The sequence below is a fragment of the Mandrillus leucophaeus genome, unplaced genomic scaffold (assembly GCF_000951045.1).
Source record: "Mandrillus leucophaeus isolate KB7577 unplaced genomic scaffold, Mleu.le_1.0 Scaffold394, whole genome shotgun sequence".
Taxonomy (NCBI): domain Eukaryota; kingdom Metazoa; phylum Chordata; class Mammalia; order Primates; family Cercopithecidae; genus Mandrillus; species Mandrillus leucophaeus.
Window position 1 is genome coordinate 584,135 of NW_012104187.1, and position 17,816 is coordinate 601,950.

A 17,816-nucleotide genomic window follows, 5' to 3' on the forward strand; every position below is an offset into this window, starting at 1 on the left:
TACTGCAGAAATAGTTATATAACTAACCGAAGGAACCAGCAGCACTCTGCTAACTCTGTTTTAGTGTAGTAACCTCCCTCTTGGTCTTCTACTACCAGCCAAACATGTACTCCATTGCTTTGGATACAAGATTTTCATCTGTCAGAAATAACCTGATAATCACTAGTAGCTTTGTATGCTGTAGCAAGAGGTCTCATGGCAGAAATCTAGGAGTACTTCCAGGTTGTGTTGGTGTACCTAGAGTTTTGATTGGTGGTGTAAAGGCTAAAGATGGAGATGATAAAGCACGTCTGTCACTGCTTCCCATTACACTTTGGTCAATACATGGTTTTACACCAATCATGATGGATTCTCCAAAAATCCTCCCATCTTTGGTTAAGGCTTTCTGAGCCTGCAGTTTAGACTGATAACGAATATACATTCAATTTCCTGTGTTAGACATCACACTTTTTCAGATATTCCCATACTGTGCAAATGATAATAATATGTAGGAAGCAGAGGCTTGAGGAAACCCAAACACAGTCACCTAAGTGTCATCAAGGTGATCTTCTGAAGTCAAAGATCTCCTTGAGTATAAAAAAGATCCAACTGGGCAGGAGATAATGTCATCTTTCATGGCTTACCGATATTTGCCGGACTAAACATACTTTGCCCTGTTCCAGGAGTAGATGTAACTCCAGCAAGAGGACTCTGCATTATGAAATGTTTGGCTGTCTTATTGAAGTTAAAGGTGTTGATCCAAGTCCTGGGCTAGAAATGTCATCATACATACTTCTAACTGATGGAGCACCACTTTGATCGTTATGAGCTGGTACAACTGGTTGTGGTGGTCACCCACATTCAAGTAAAGGTGATCTCAATTACACTACTCCTACCAAAGGGCCACTAATTCATTGAGGTTGCGGAGTCACCAGAGCTGGCAGATCCCACATTCAAAATCCAGGTAAGAACGGGGCATTAACGCCTGGCTTTGGAGATGAAGCCAGCATCATTGGTTCAGATCCTAACATGGGCACCTGGAGTTCCATGGCAAAGGCTGCCATTGTGTCAGCAACTTCTATTTTATATTCTTAGAAATAGCATATGAGAGTACCAGTTGCTCCACTTCCTCACCAATACTTGGTACAGTCAGTCTTTTTAATTTTAGCCATACTAAGAGTTATAATCTCATTAATTTGCATTCCCTTAAAAAACAATTATGTTGAACATTTTTTCGTGTGCTAATTTGCCATCCTTGTATCTTCTTTCAGATGTATTTGTACAAATCCCAGGTATACTAGAAGAAAACAGGGGAGAAAATCTTTGTGACCTTGGGTCAAGGAAAGATTTCCTAGATATGATGCCAAAACCAAAATCCATAAAAGAACAAATTGGCTTCATCAAAATGTAAAACTTCTGCTCTCCAAAAGACACTGTTAAGAGAACAAGAAGACAAGCCAGAGACTGGGGGAAATTCTTTGCAAAACACACATCTGATAAAGGACTTGTATCTAGAATATGGAAAGAACTTTCAAATTTCAACAATAAGAAAACAAACAACCCAATAAAGAAGTATACAAGGGGTTTCTATGGATACATCTGAAAGATAAAAGGATGGTAAATTAGCACACAAAATATATTCAACAAAATTGTTCATCAAGGGCATGCAAATTAATGAGACTGTAGCTCTTAGAATGGCTAAAATTAAAAAGACCAGTCATATCAAAGGGTGGTAAGGAAGTGGAACAACTGGTACTTTCACATGCTATTGCTAAGAATGTGAAATGGACAAGCACTGTGGACAACAGTTTGGTAGTTTCTTAAAAACTGAAACACATACTTACTATATGATGCAGCAATTCCACTCCTAGGATTTATTCAAGAAAAATGAGTACTTAAAAGTGTACTTGAGATGTGCTTTAATCAGGCACATTAAGAGATACCTGTGAAGGAAGTCATTTTACTCACAGTTCTCTAGAAATGGGAGGCATGGCACACAAAGAGGCCATATGAGCAAGCACCAGGTCAGTCCCGAGTAAAGAGAGCCGGGGAAAACATGAGCCTTTATGTGGTTTCTGCAGGAAGGAATGTGTGAGGCAGGATAAGAAGAATAAATGAGCTTAGGACTGGCTAGTTTGAATAGTTTCAACCAGCTCCAGGGTGTACAGATTGCCCCAAGTTTTCTGGTACTCAGCCCTGGGATGATAGGGCAGGTGGATAGTGGCCCAGAGTGTAAGAGTCTGATCAAAGAGTAGTGGGGGATTCCGGGCTCTGGATTGGTTAGTTTACAAATAAAAGTGATGTTGGCAGGTAAGTCTTGTTACCTTTAGGAACTAGTTTACCCTGGGAGAGGCAGTGTCTCTAAGATCAGTAAGGTTTCAAATGTCAAAATATCAGAAACACATGGTTAATATAGAATTCTATCTCCATACAGAAACTTTATGTGAATGTTCATGTTGGCTTTATTTGCAATAGCCCCAAACTGGAAGCAAACCAAATATACATCAACAGTTAAATAGATAAACAGATCATGGCATATCCAAATAATAGGCTACCACTCAACAGTAAATAATAAATGAATTATTGATACACGCAAAAATATAGATGAATCTCAAAGTAATTATGCTGGTTGAAAAAGGGAGACAAAAATGGAGAATGTATGATACCATTTACTCTAGAAAATGCAAGCTAATTTCTAGTGACAGAACACAGATCGGCTGATGGCCTGGTGATGAGGTATGAGGGAGAAAAACATTAAAAATTGGTGATGGATTTGTCATTATTTTGACTGTGGTGATAGTTTCATGGTATATACATATGTTGAGGTTTATCAAATGGGAAAATTTAAATGCGTGCAGTTACTAAAGGTATAAATGTGTGCATTTATACTTCAAATAAGCTATTTCAAACAACTGCTTGTCAAGGGAATATTTTATTTCCCAGTCTCTAAAGTTATCTAATCAGAATAAAGAAAACTCTTAGCTCAACTTCAGGTCACACAGTGGCCCAAATGTTGCCCAGAGATAGTTGCAAACCCAACATTTTTTTTTTTTTTTCCCAAGACAGAGTCTCACTGTATCGCCCAGGTTAGCGTGCAGTGGCTTGATCTTGGTTCACTGCAACTTCCACCTCCCATGTTCAAACAATTCTCCCTGCCTCAGCCTCCAGAGTAGCTGGGATTACAGGTGCCCAAAACCGAGCCCAGCTAATTTTTGTATTTTTTAGTAGAGACAGGGTTTCGTCATGTTAGCCAGGCTGGTCTTGAACTCCTGACCTCAGGTGATCCGCCCACCTCGGCCTCCCAAAGTGCTGGGATTATAGGCGTGAGCCACCGCGCCCAGCCCCCAACAGTTTTTGAGAAGCAAATTGGACTCAAAATTAGTAACCTTGGGTCTTGGTTCCAGCTCTGCCATTGATTTGCTGTGTCATTTTAGGCAAATCATTCAATTCCTCCAGACCTCAGTTTTCTTGTGTATAATACGAATATGTGGAACTTAGATGTTCTCTAAGTACTCGTCATTTCGAAACTGTGGATCCAGCACCACTAACTAGGGTTCTGTGGATCTATCCAAGTTGCCCAGCTCAGAGAGTTTCAGATAACCCCTGATCCTATCTCCAATTACTGACAGCCATTTGTCAAGGGCAAAAAGGAAGATTAGGAAAGGAGGCAGGAGCAGGTTAACAGGAATTGTTTGGGAGTGCACTAAGTGTTTTAAAAAAATTATTGTGGTAAAATACACTTACCATAACATTTATCATCGTAATCATTTTTAAGCGTACAGTGCAGTGGCATTAAGTACTTTCACCCTGATCTGCAACCATCACCATCACCCATCTACAGAACTCTTTTTATCTTGCAACACTGGAACTCCTTATGCATTAAACACTAACTCCCCATTCCCTTTTCCCCAGACACCTGGCTACCACCCCTCTACTTTCCTTTTTTTTTTTTTTTGACATGGAGTCTCACTCTGTTGCCCAGGCTGGAGTGCAGTGGCACAATCTCAGCTCACTGCAACCTCTGCCTCCCAGGTTAAAGGAATTCTCCTGCCTCAGCCTCCCAAGTAACTGGGACTACAGGCACACACAATCATACCCAGCTAATTTTTGTATTTTTTTAGTAGAAACGGGATTTCACCATGTTGATCAGGATGGTCTCAAACTCCTGACCTCAGGTGATCCACTTGCCTCGGCCTCCCAAAGTGCTGGGATTACAGGTGTGAGTCACCATGCCCGGCCTCTCCCCTCTACTTTCTATCTGTATGAATTTGGCTACTCCAGGTACTTCATGTACGCAGCATCACACAATACACTAAGTGCTTTTATATTATCATATTTAATCCTTCCAATAAGTCAGGAAGTAGAGATTATCCTTTTCATAATTATTATTATTTTTATTTATTTTTTATTTTTAAAAGGAGTCTTGCTCTGTCCCCCAGGCTGGAGTGCAGTGGCGCGATCTTGGCTCACTGCAAGCTCTGCCTCCTGGTTCACGCCATTCCCTGCCTCAGCCTCCTGAGTAGCTGGGACTACAGGTACCCACCAACACGCCCGGCTAATTTTTTGTATTTTTAGTAGAGACGGGGTTTCACCATGCTAGCTAGGATGGTCTCGATTTCTTGACCTCGTGATCCACCTGTCTCAGCCTCCCAAAGTGCTGGGATTACAGGCATGAGCCACCACGCCCGGCCTATTATTTGTATTTTCTTTTAGACAGAGTCTCACTCTGTCAGTTAGGCTGGAGTGCAGCAGCGTGATCACAGCTCATTGCAGCCTCGAAATCCCAGGCTCAAGCCATCCTCATACCTCAGCCTCCTGAGAAGCTGGGACACAGGCATGTGTCACCATGTCTGGCTAATTTTTTATTTTTTATTTTTTGTAGAGACAGAGTCTTACTCTGTTGACCAGACTGGTTGTGAACTCCTGGGCTCAAGTGATCCTCCTGCCTCACCCTCCCAAAGTGCTGAGATTACAGGCATAAACCCGGGCGAATTATCTTTTTTAAAAAATACCAAAAAGATGAACAAACTAAGGCTTTGATTGGGAAGCCATATATCACAAACTAAGAAGTCACTGGCCCAGCAGTGACACATAGGCTAACTGCTTTCAAAGTCCTGAAACTTCTATTACCGTAATTCAATAACAATGCATTTAATGAGAAGGCAGTGATCTAGCAAAGAGATAACAGAAGTTTCAGAACAATATACAGGTCAGTGGAATTCATTCAACTCTCAGCCTTGACTGGATTGTAATAGGCTACTTAAAACCTTAGTGGCTCAGTGTCCGGCTCTCCATAAATTATGTGTATGTGTACGTTATTAAGAACGAAGTTACACAAGGTACCTTCTTAAAACCAAGGTGAAATAAAAATGAATTAGATCAAATGTGTAAAGCTCCAAGTGCCTTCTGAAAGACATATGGTACCATGTAACCACAGAACATGTTTTTATTACTTCCAATGTTTAGAGTTAAATGTCTCTCGAAAACACAGAATAAGATTCCAGACAGACATAACCACAAGTGGTGTTCTTACCCTCAAAAGTATAAACTAACCCTTCCCGGCTGCTGTCTCAGCTGTTGGTGAATCCTAGGGTGTAGGAATTTGCAACCCTTAATGTTATAGGAAGGGATGTTTGCTTCCAAGACCAGCTGCAGCCAATCAACCCAGGAGCGAAACAGACAACCCCACAGTCAGACTTCATGGTAAAAAGGATAGAAGTCCTGTGATGGGCAAACTGACCTAAGGCTAGTAGTTCATGAATTTGACAGCAGGCTCTAAAGCTGGAGAACAGAGGATTTGTACCCAGCAGGCACTGTTCTGAATAGGTTCTTCTTGTAGACTTTCTAGGATTTTGTTGCATACAAGACTGTTATTACATTTCTTCTTAACTTCAGAATGAGTGGATTTTGTTGCTCTTCTATATTAGTCATTTGAGACTTATGTATTCCTTATTAAAGCTAGCATTCCACCATATCTAGGAGCAGATTGTTTTTAGTAAGAAAAAAAATTCAACCTTAGAGTTTTCCCTTTATAGTGAAAGATTTAGTGTTGCTTTTAAAATAAATCAGCACAATCTTTCTTTACAAAGAGTTTTATTTTTTTTAAGGGAACAGAAAGTACAAGATAGTAAAGTTTATTTAAGTGTTAGACAATGGATAGAAAAGATGTAATATGTTCTGCCCTATTTAGTCCAAAGAGAGAATTACTGGATATAGAGGGAGATTTAGAAATCTCACAGAAGTAGCATAATCTCTGCTTTGTCAAGACCATCATCACACTTAAAGCCACTGCCTCTTTCTGTGTACTTCATGCATAAAGAGATAAAATGCTATTTCACAAAGTAAGAATATTTTGTAATTCATTAACTTTCAGTTTGGACACATAACAAATATTTTACATACTGATTCGCACGGAAAGGTTTTTAAAAGGCTAAGTACTTAGCCAGTAAATGAGAAGGAAAGGAAATGGAGATGAAACAGGCGCTCATTCTGTATCTGTGGATATTTACTACAATAAGAACATTTTATTTTTATAGCACGTTGCTACCATTTGCAATCTGGGCATTTACAGCAAATGTAGACTAGTCAAACCGGAGTTTAAAATACATAAAACCACATCAGGAAAAAATCATACGCTCGCTGCATGAATACTAAATGCTGAGCTACAGAAAAAGAGAGAGGTTATTGCCCATATCTAAGAACCAAAGCATTCTTAAGATAGTGGAGGCTAAAAAGAAGGAGAGAGCCATGCAGGGAGGGAGGGAGCAGGGAAGGGAAACTAGAATGTTAGTTAGGTCTGACCTATGGTCACAAAACTTAACTACCCTGGTTAACAGCAAGAAACTTACCTTTGGATATTCAAACATGAAACCTAAATAGTTGGGAAGAGTGTGGATAGAGCATAGATAGGATTTGGAATTAGATGAGATTAATATCATAGCTCTATCCTAACCAGCTGTGTGATTTTGGGTAAACCACTCATCCCGTCTGGCCCTCAGTTCTCTAAACTGTAAAATGAGGGGATTGGTTAAATCCTCCCCCTAAGTCTATGTAGCTGTAAAAGGCTACAATTCTCTAATAAAGTAACACGAAGAGCCAGTGGTGCATCTAGCAAGGGGACTTCCATGTTAACACTCAGCACAATTCCGGGAGGGATTTCAGCAGGGAGGAAGATGGCCAACACTTTCTTGAGCTAAGAGAGCATTCTTTCTCCAGAGAGACCTCAGGTCCTTCTGAATTCTTACAAATCAACTCTGAAGCACACACACCTAGACTACAACACCGTGTGTGGTGTGGCTGGAACATCCTTCTTCCAGTGCCTGTCATAGAACCTTGAACCATGTCCGATGCATGATAGATATTCAATGAATGAACTCCAGGAAAATCTCTCCTCTGGTCAGATTCTTTGCCTGCCCAGCATAAGAGCCCGTGGGTTAGTTTCTTAGTCTCTTAATGCCTCAGTCTCCTTATCCTTAATCATGACAGTGGCTAACTCTAAATCTTTAAAATAAAGATTCAATAAGATAAAATATGTGAAATTCAGTCCAAGCAGCCCAACTACTATGAAATGAAGCATGTGATATCTGGCTTTAATAAGTTCTTCTCCAACCTTCCACAACCAAAAAGTAAATGAACAATAGGAGAAGCGCACATTCCTATACTTAACTCGCAGCAATTGGCTCAGATGCGCCTCCCACCCCTGACTCTACCATCCTTCCCTGCTCAGCTCCTAGCACACCTGGCCTCTGTTCCTCCAGCTTTGTCTCCCAGAACGCGAGTCAGATTTCAGCTTCTCTAGGCCCCTAAGTCTCACTCTCAGGCGTATCCTACTCCTGGCCACTTTGGATAACATGCCCTTCCATTTCAGGTGTGAACTGGAATTTTCAAGAATGACATCCAGGAGCATGTTGCCTCAGTACCCCCTGGAGAAGGATAACTAACCCTCTTCAGTTCCAGTGGTCGAGACTGTCATGGGAAAATTATGCTCTTTAATGAACTTCAGCTCTGTCAGATAATTCAGCTACTGAGAATGAAGCCACACAGAAGCTAGAGATGGCGGGAGGAGGGGAGATTCCTAATGAGGACTTCAGGGATCCCGGAAACAGCCATGCCTGATGCTGATGTGTCCTTGGCTATTTTACTGCATATCCAATTGATTATCTATAACCTGCTTCTCCAAGCCAATTTATTTTGATTTCTGGTTTGACAAGTGAGAGCTCTAATACTTAAACTCTATCGGGACAATTGAAATAATAGAAGGGAGGGAGGGAATGGTAGGCTTGGAAATCAGGACTCCTCCAGGATGGCTTCAAAACAAACCCTTCTGCTCCTGCAGACCTTCTCTGGTACGGCCAACACTCCACAGTGAGACAGAATCAGACCAGTCTCTGGAGGTATGAAGGTAAGATGATCATTCTCTTAAACGGATTCTCAATGATGGGCCTCTTTTTAAATATGGACGCACTGGTGACAAGGTCTTACTGCCTTCTAACAAGCCAGGTAGAGTGCCTCACACCTGTAATCCCAGCACTTTAGGAGGTGGAGGTGAGCGGATCATGAGGTCAGGAGTTCAAGACCAGCCTGGCCAACATGGTGAAAACCCATCTCTACTAAAAATACAAAATTATGCAGGCATGGTGGCGTGCGCCTGTATTTCCAGCTACTCGGGAGGCTGAGGCAGGAGAATCACTTGAACCCAGGAGGCAGAGGTTGCAGTGAGCTGAGATCACACCATTGCACTCCAGCCTGGGCAACAAAAGTTTAACTCCGTCTCAAAAAAAGAAAAAGAAAAAAGAAAAATACAGAACATCTTTTAGTTCTGTTTTAAGCTTTATTGTTTTTCCTTTCACATCTGGCACAATTTTATATCATTTTATTATCTTCTGGTTCTTACTGCTTCTTTTTTAAAAGAAAAAACCTTGCTATATAATAGTTGCACTTATTTTGGGGTATTGTGATGTTTTGATATATGTATACAATGTGTAAGGACTAAATCAGGGTAACTGGGATATGCATCACCTCAAGTATTTATCTCTTTTGTGTTGGGAACATCACAAATATTTCTTCTAGCGATTTTGAAATATACATAAATTATTTACTATAACTTCTCTTCTGTACTATTACTAGATCTTATTCCTTCTAGCTAACTGCATTTGTGCACCCCTTAACTTCTCTTCATCCTTCTCCCATTTTTAGTTTTATTAAAAATAAAAATTTGTCTAAAATTTTTTTCTTATTTCTAGACACTTCAGATGCATACAAACAACATTCAGTGTTTGTTTATGAACAAGCTGCCTCTATTTTCTTACATTAAAAAATAAAATAGGGCCAGGCATGGAAACTCAAGCCTGTAATCCCAACACTTTGGGAGGCTGAGGTGGGTGAATCCCTTGAGGTCAGGAGTTCAAGACCAGCCTGGTCAACGTGGGTGAAACCCGTCTCTACTGAAAGTACAAAAAAAATTAGCCGGGCATGGTGGCAAACACCTGTAATCCCAGCTACTTGGGAGGCTGAGGCAGGAGAATTGCTTAAACCCAGGAGGCAGAGGTTACAGTGAGCAGAGATCGTGCCACTGCATTCCGGCCTGGGTGACAGAGTGAGATTCTGCCTTAAAAAAAAAAATACTGTTCTTGAGGAGGAAAAAAAATTGTTAATATTATACTCTTTTATAAACTGTCAGTTCTATCAAATAATTCACATCATATTTCTGTAAAATTCAGGAAACTTTAACTATGATTTCATAGGGAGTGGGATATCGAGAAGTAAGCAGAGGCCAGGCCAACACCAAGATTCTCATCTCAACACAGAATGAGCTTATCTGTTGTCAACAAAGAGTAAAAAACTTACAGAAGTTTCCATATCATTTTAAGATATGTAACATGGATTAAGATCTGAGGGTCAGGAATGAATACTGTATAGAAACAGAAACATATATTCAGATTAAAAAATAATATACATCTATCTTTCCCCGAAACAATTAAAGATGTGTGTTAGTCCATTTTGCATTGCTATAAAGGAATACTTGAGACTGGGTAATTTGTAAAAAAAACAGAGGGCTTATTTGGGTCATGGTTCTGCAAGCTGTACAAGCATGGCACCAGTATCTGTCCAGCTTCTTGTGAGGCCTCAGGAAGCTTACAATCAAGGTGGAAGGCACAGGGGAAGCCGGCATATCACATGACGAGAGAGGGAGCAAGAAGAGAGTGAGGGGGCAGTGTCAAGCTCCCTTGAACAACCAACTCTTGCAGGAACTTACAGTGAGAACTCAATCAATCATTACCACGGAAATAGCGCCAAACCATTCATGAGGGATCCACCCTCATGACCCAAACACCAGGCCCCACCTCCAACATTGGGGGCTACATTTCAATATGAGATTTGGAGGGAACAAACATTCAAACCATATCAATAATAAGTAAATGGAAAAAAACTACTAGGCTTAACTTTAGGTTTTTTTTTTTTTTTTTTTTTTTTAGCTTTACAAAACTGTATCTTTCTATTTACATGTAAAAGATAAGCATCAGAAGTAGCAATTCTTCTACATAATACTACATAAGTGTTCTATAAAACTCAGTTCAATTTGTGCAAGAAAAATTTTAAATCTATTCATAGTAATGAATGCAGTACTTAAGAATGCAAAATAGTTTCAGTAATTTAAAACCAAGAAAAAAAAAAGTCTCCTTTAGGGATAAATATCCATATATGGCTTTTATTCAAAGGCAACCTATTTTTAGAAAACAGGAGAAAAAAACCGTTTGCCTCTTTTGGACTTGTATGCTCAAAAGTGACCATACTTAAAACAAAATTCTAACCTTATATTTTAAAAAGCAGTGATCTGATAATACATGCACTAAGTATAATAGCTTTTATTTTGAATTTTCTAAAGTACATAATTGAAAATGTGAATCTAGGTACAGAGTAGAAAGTTCATTTTTCTTTTCTTTTTCTTTTTCTTTTTCTTTTCTTTTCTTTTTTTTTTTTTTTTTGAGACAGAATATCACTTTGTTGCCCAGGCTGGAGTGCAGTGGAATGATCTTGGCTCACTGCAACCTCTGCCTCCCAGGTTCAAGCGATTCTCCTGCCTCAGCCTCCTGAGTAGCTGGGATTACAAGCACGTGCCATCACGCCTGGCTAAATTTTGTATATTTAGTGGAGATGGGGTTTTGTCATGTTGACCAGGCTGGTCTCAAACTCCTGACCTCAGATGATTAGCCCGCCTCAGCCTCCCAAAGTGTTGGGATTACAGGCATGAGCCACCGTGCCTGGCCAAAAGTTCATTTTTCAAATTACTAAATGATTTTACTCAGCACACATTTCTGACATTGTGGCTGTTTTACCACAATTTAGACATAGCACATCTGTTGGACAATCTACTCTCTAAAACTCAGATATATTAACTGGCTTCTTCAAAGAATTCTCAAAGTGGTGCTTTCAAGGTTAGGAGGGGCTCTCTAAGCGTTGACAATATAGATCACTTTAAAGAGTTTTTCTTTTCCTATGAAACAAAACGTGTTTAGGGAAATAAAGAGAATCTACTCTTCACTCTCCCTTGTCCCCACTGAACTGCAAAAATAAAAATATTACATTTTCAAACTGTCAAAAGAAAATAAGAGGACTTCTTTGATGTCTGCAATGAAAACATGGTAGAAAAGAGCAATGCGTTCTGTATTTATCAACCAGCAGAAGCTATTACCCACAGCATTCCAGATTCACAGAGAAAGGGTAATTAAAACTGCAAATCCTGGGGCCTCACCAAATCATTTGAATTTTGAATTGGAATCAGAATCTCTGGGAACTTTTTTTGTTGTTGTTGTTGTTGAGACGGAGTCTCTGTCGCCCAGGCTGGAGTGCAGTGGCGCGATCTCCACTCACTGCAAGCTCCGCCCACTGCAAGCTCCGCCACCTCCCGGGTTAACGCCATTCTCCTGCCTCAGCCTCCCTAGAAGCTGGGACTACAGGTGCCCGTCACCACGCCCGGCTAATTTTTTTGTATTTTCAGTAGAGACGGGGTTTCACCGTGTTCCCCAGGATGGTCTCGATCTCCTGACCTCGTGATCCGCCTGCCTTGGCCTCCCAAAGCACTGGGATTACAGGCATGAGCCACCGCGCCCGGCCACTTTTTTTTTTTTTTCTTTTTAAACAAAAACAAAAACAAAAACATGTTCCCTAAGTGATTCTTAGGAACACTGAAATGTGCGAGTGACAGAGCATGATGTTGAAGATAGGAGCAACGCTCAAATCCCTCTGGAAGCACCAAATATTTTCCAAGACACTTTCTCTTTGACTTTCTTTTTGACTTTCCTTTTCTCTTTGGTTTTGTGACTGCTTTGTCTCTCCATTTTTGGGAGATGGGGTAGAAGGACATTTGGGAGGTGGAAAGCTGGATTGTCCTAGCCTGTCTCCTTCCATCAGTACAGCAGACAACGGGTGAGCCTATTGCATTCTCCTTGGACATTTCTTTTTTTCTTTTCAAGACAAGGTCTCTCTGTGTCGTTTCGGCTCGTGTGCAGTGGTGCGATCACCGCTCACTGCAGCCTTGACCTTCTGGGCTCAAGTGAACCTCCCACTTCCCTCTCCTGAGCTGGGACTACAGGCGCGTTCCACCATACCTGGCTAATTTTGGTGTTTTTTATAGAGCTAGGGTTTCACCATGTTGCCCAGGCTGGCTTGTTGGACATTTCAATCAGGGTCTTAACGAATGCTTGATGATAATTAAATTGTGTCCAATTAAGGACTCAGTTTCTCTACAGATCAAGTTGATAGCTCTGGTGCCTGGATTCTCTTCCAGATATTAAATAACAAAAATAACTTTATCAAGAGAATATTTCTTCATATACTTCATATGACTTAAAAACTTAGAATGGGCAACTTCTGAAGGTTCTTCAGGTGACCAAATGCTTTGAGGGAAACTAAAAAAATACAAAGAAAAGCATGCAAGGAGATTATTTATGTAACCCTTTTGTATCTTTCTGAGCAAATGTGATTAATTCAATATGAAGCAGTTGATCCTTACTACAAGTAGCTTCTTTTTTCCCTTTTATCAGGTACATGTGAAGTTTCTTACAAAGCCAAAATGAAATTAGTTGGCTGGTTACTCAGTGTGACGGTTAATATTGAGTGTCAACTTGACTGGATTGAAGGATGCAAAGTATTGTTCCTGGGTGTGTCTGTGAGGGTGTTGCCAAAGGAGATTAACATTTGAGTCAGTGGACTTGGGAGAGGCAGACCCACCCTCAACCTGGGTGGGCACCATCTAATCAGCTAGCAGCATGGCTAGAATAAAGCAGGCAGAAGAGCATAGAACTGTTGAGTCTTCTGGCCTTCGTCTTTCTTCCGTGCTCGATGCTTCCTGCCCTCAAACATCAGACTCCAAATTTTTCAGCTTTTGGACTCTTGGACTTAACACCAGTGGTTTCCCAGGGGCTCTTGGGCCTTCGGCCACAGACTGAAGGCTGCACTGTCAGCTTCCCTACTTTTCAGGTTTTGGGACTCAGACTGGCTTCTCTGCTCCTCAGCTTGGAGATGGCCTGTTGTGGGACTTCACCTTGTGATCCTGTGCATCAATACTCCATAACAAACTTCCCTTCAGATATACATCTATCCTATTAGTTCTGTCCCTTTCGAGAACCCTGACTGATACGCTCAGTAAACACTCATTTTCTGGCTTTGACTTTCTTGAAGTTTGATTTATATGATTCTTTGATAACAATTAACTACCAGACTAGCTCTTGTAAGAGGTCCAAATGCACAGGTGCATACAATGCTTAGTTATAATTTAAGCTTCTGACTAATCTCCAATAATCAACACCTGGATGTGTTTGTGAGCAGCGTCTCCAAGTCAGAGTGAAACAGACAAGAAGGAAAAGAACAAGTTGTCCATGACCAGATTGCTTAAAATTGTTATCCCGATTTTCGAGCAATTCAAGACCTATTTGTGTGACCGCGGGAAACAGGTCAGAGGTATAACAAGTATGAACCACAGAGGCGGTGTCTTGTAAGAGCCGGCCCCTGTCGAGGAAGACTTTGTTTGCATTCTCCTCTCTATGCAACCCCAAACCAGGACCTCTAAGAATTTCAATCTCATCATAAATCAAATTCCAAAGTGTTCTTTGATCTATAATGAAAACCCAAATAAGATGATAATCATTAACTCAAATAAATGCCCTGTTTACAAAACCATTGTGACCATTTGGCAGTTGTAAATAACTCTTTGTCTAGGATTGGAAAACTGGACAGAGAAGCAGGATATACAACTTATCAAGAATGTGAGGGGAGGGAGAGAGGTGGGGCTAACAGGAGAAAAGCAGAGATACTGAGTAACTTGGAGAACAATAAAAGGCAGGCTAGGGGGACTTAAGGAAGAAGCCAGGGTAAAACGCCTAAAAATAGCAGGAGCGTAGGAAATTGTCCCAAAGATATTCGACCTGCCATTGTACTCCAGATCCTGCCATTTCAAATTCAGATCTATAAAAAGGCATGTTTTAAAAATGTATCATCTCCTTCCTATCTGTTCAGCAAAGGTACTGATTGCGTATCCTGCTTCAAGTCGGTGGTCCTTATAGCAGGATTCTCTAATTTCTTTAAAAAATTAGTTATGTTAGATTGCTTTCCCTTTGGGAATTTGCAGAAATCACGAAATTAAGTCAATAATAGTCAATAATAATATAATAAGTCAATAATACCCCTCTTGTCTTTGCAATCAACCATGAAAGCATGAGGGCAAAGCAGATGTGTGTGCCTTATAAATACATTTTAAAACGTGCATCCCTTCTTCCCTTAGCAGAGTTCACTCTACATTAATTTTTGCTCAGTATCTGCTCTTCTATTTCCCTCTGCCCTTTGCTCTACAAGATAATATCTAAATATTCTTTTGCTCAGTTTCCAAATGTTAATCAATGAAAAGCTTCTCAATTGCTAATGTGTTTTAGATAATTTAAAATGAGAATCAAACATTGAAAAGGTAGCCCCTCATTGAATATTGAAAAATGCTTTTAAGATTGGAATGAATGTATGAATAAACACAAAATCCTTCTTGTAAGAAAACTTTTTGATCAACTTAATTCTATTTATCCTATTTATTACTGGGGTTTTTTTCCCTCTCACTTTTCTATCTAGATTAGGTAGATTTAAGTCCAGTCTAATACTGTAGATAATAAACATGCACATTCATTTTTACAGAATTGAGTTACAGACTTGACCCTAAATCAGCTGAGAAGTCCATGATTCATTGAGTGTCTGCCATGCCCACAACTCCCTTCTGATAAAACTGATGAATCTCTAGGTCAGATGCCTGGCACCATATGATCCTGCTGTCCTGGTCAGAACTGTTGTTTTGTTTTGTTTTGTTTCATTTTTTATCAAGAATGAGCTCCCAATCAAAAGGTTTGCTGCTAGCAGAGGGGGAGGCCAGATATGTCAGTAAGGCTGCCCTGTCTCAGTGGTGACCAGTAAAACCAATCACACCCTGGTTTTTAGTGAGACTGAATATGGGATACACTGGGCAGATTAGCTAGATAGTAAGTTATAGTAGCACAAATAAGTAGAAGCAGAAGCAGAATGTAGCTTAGCCCCAAAATGGTGGGGCACAGGTTTAGAAAAAATGGATACTAGGCCGGGCCTTGTGGCTCATGCCTGTAATCTCAGCACTTTGGGAAGCCGAGGTGGGCAGATCACCTGAGGTCAGGAGTTCAAGACCAGCCTGGCCAACATGGTGAAACCCCGTCTTTACTAAAAACACAAAATTAGCTGGGTGTGGTGGCACATGCCTGTAATCCTAGCTACTCAGGAGGCTGAGGCAGAAGAATCGCTTGAACCTGGGAGGCAGAGGTTACAGTGAGCCGAGATCTTGCCACTCTAGCCTGGACAATGGAGCAAGACTCTGTATCAAAAAAAAAAAAAAAAAATAGAAGAAGAAATGTATACAGCTTGATGAGTGGATAACGACTTGAGTGGATGACTGCACCTGTGTGTCCAGAGGGTCTCTGGAATTACAGCTGCATCCTCAATGGCTTTCCTGTTCCATGAGATTTCTATGCAGAAATGGAGACATGTCCCTCCTCTTTTCTCTATTTAACTTTAAACTTTCTTCAACGAAGGTAAACTACACATCTCTCTGCTCCTTGTAACCTTAAAGAATCTACCTGAGACAACCAGTAAATTGCTCACTGCTATTTGTCCGCTCTGCCCTTCTGTTTTTTAAGGGTATAAGAAAACAATTTCAGCATGGTATGGATTAATGTTTTTCCCCCTGCTGTGGATTATTGCAGTCTTGGTCTTTGACACTGGTAATAAATTCCTTTCCTCTTCCTGATATATCTGCGTGTCTTTCAGTATCAAGAACTGTACTCAGATCTGGTCTTTCAGTCACTTTTTATATTAAACCTACAGGGACAACAGTGATGTTTCTCAGTAACAGTTCTTGGTCACATGACACCGAGGGAGGCCAGGCTGGTTTATCCTTCTCAAATTCTTGACAGTGTTCAAGGTTGACAGCAACTCTCTTTCCTCTTATCTGTCTTTCTAAAAACAGTTCCTAGCATCTTCTATCTTTATCCTTTTTTAAAGTTTTTTTTTTTTTTAAATAGATTCAAGGGGTATAAGTACAGCTTTGTTACGTGGATGTATTGCATAGTGGTGACTGGGATTTTAGTGCACTCATCACTCGAATAGTGTGGATTGGACCCAGTAGGTCCATCTTCCGTCTTTCTCCAGCTATTCTGCATCCCATTGGGTTCTCTTCTCATCTTTATAGACACAAAGAAACCATCTTATCTACACCAAGACACTGCCTTCACACTATCTTACCTATAGGAAGATAATGCTTAAGAACAATGAATCATATAATTTAACAAAAAGTAGAGCCACAAACGATTAGACCAGGAACACATCACCTAGTCCCCTCAGTTTATGAACTTAAATTGATACTTGATTCACTGACTGGAAAACTTGTAGGTATGTTTGGAACAACTTGAGTATGTGAAACCACTTTTTTCAATTGTAAATTTTATGAAATCTAAATATATATCAGGTATTTGTGATGAAAATCTAATGCCTGAATTGAACTGTGCTGTAAGTATAAAATGCACACTGGATTTTGAAGACTTAATAGAAAGAAAAAAAAAATCTCATTAACATTTAAAAATATTGATTATATGCTGAACTAGTATTTTGGATATATTGGTGTCTTTCCCTGTTTGGGCTGCTATAACCAAATTCCATAGACTGGGTAGCTTATAAACAACAAAAATTTACAATGTGGTAATATATTGAGACTGAAAAATAAATTTAAAACACAAAACAAATTAAAAACACTAAAAAAAAAAACAATGAAATTTATGTCTCACAGTTCTGGAGGTTGGGAAGCCCAAGATCAAGGTGCCAGCAGGTGTTTACATATGACCTGGTTGAGTTCAGGCTGCTGGTTCTGACCAGCCTTATCTATGGGTTGTGATTCCAATGTGAATTTAATTGTTTACGATTTCAAAGCTTTTGGAGTGCTGTTTACGTCTGTCCTGTGTTTGCACCTTCCTGTGTCCAGTGTGATCTTCATCCAGTGGCCGTTCTCATAGTTCAGTTCTCAAGGACTGATGCGTGAATGATGCTTAGGGTCAGAACTATGCACACACAACTTGGGGGTGGGCCCGGGAGTTCATACACAACTTTAAGTGATTGCCTTCCTATGCTCCTCCTTTTCTGCAATATCTCTGCAACATAGTCCTTTTTCATTCCCTGAGGCTTTCAAATAATCGGAGACCTTATTTATTCTGCTGCTATGGCATATTTCTTGTGATTACACTGTGTCTGTGTCCAAGTGGTAGGAAAATGGAGAGAGAGAAAGA

The 17,816-nt window shown here is 40.2% G+C and overlaps 1 protein-coding gene and 1 pseudogene across 1 annotated transcript in view; both read right to left on the reverse strand.

Moving 5' to 3' along the window:
- KIAA1217 (KIAA1217 ortholog) overlaps positions 1 to 17,816 on the reverse strand; it is a 914,794-nt gene that overhangs the window by 449,022 nt on the left and 447,956 nt on the right. The window lies entirely within an intron of this gene.
- On the reverse strand, positions 92 to 1,043 carry LOC105547659 (annotated as a pseudogene).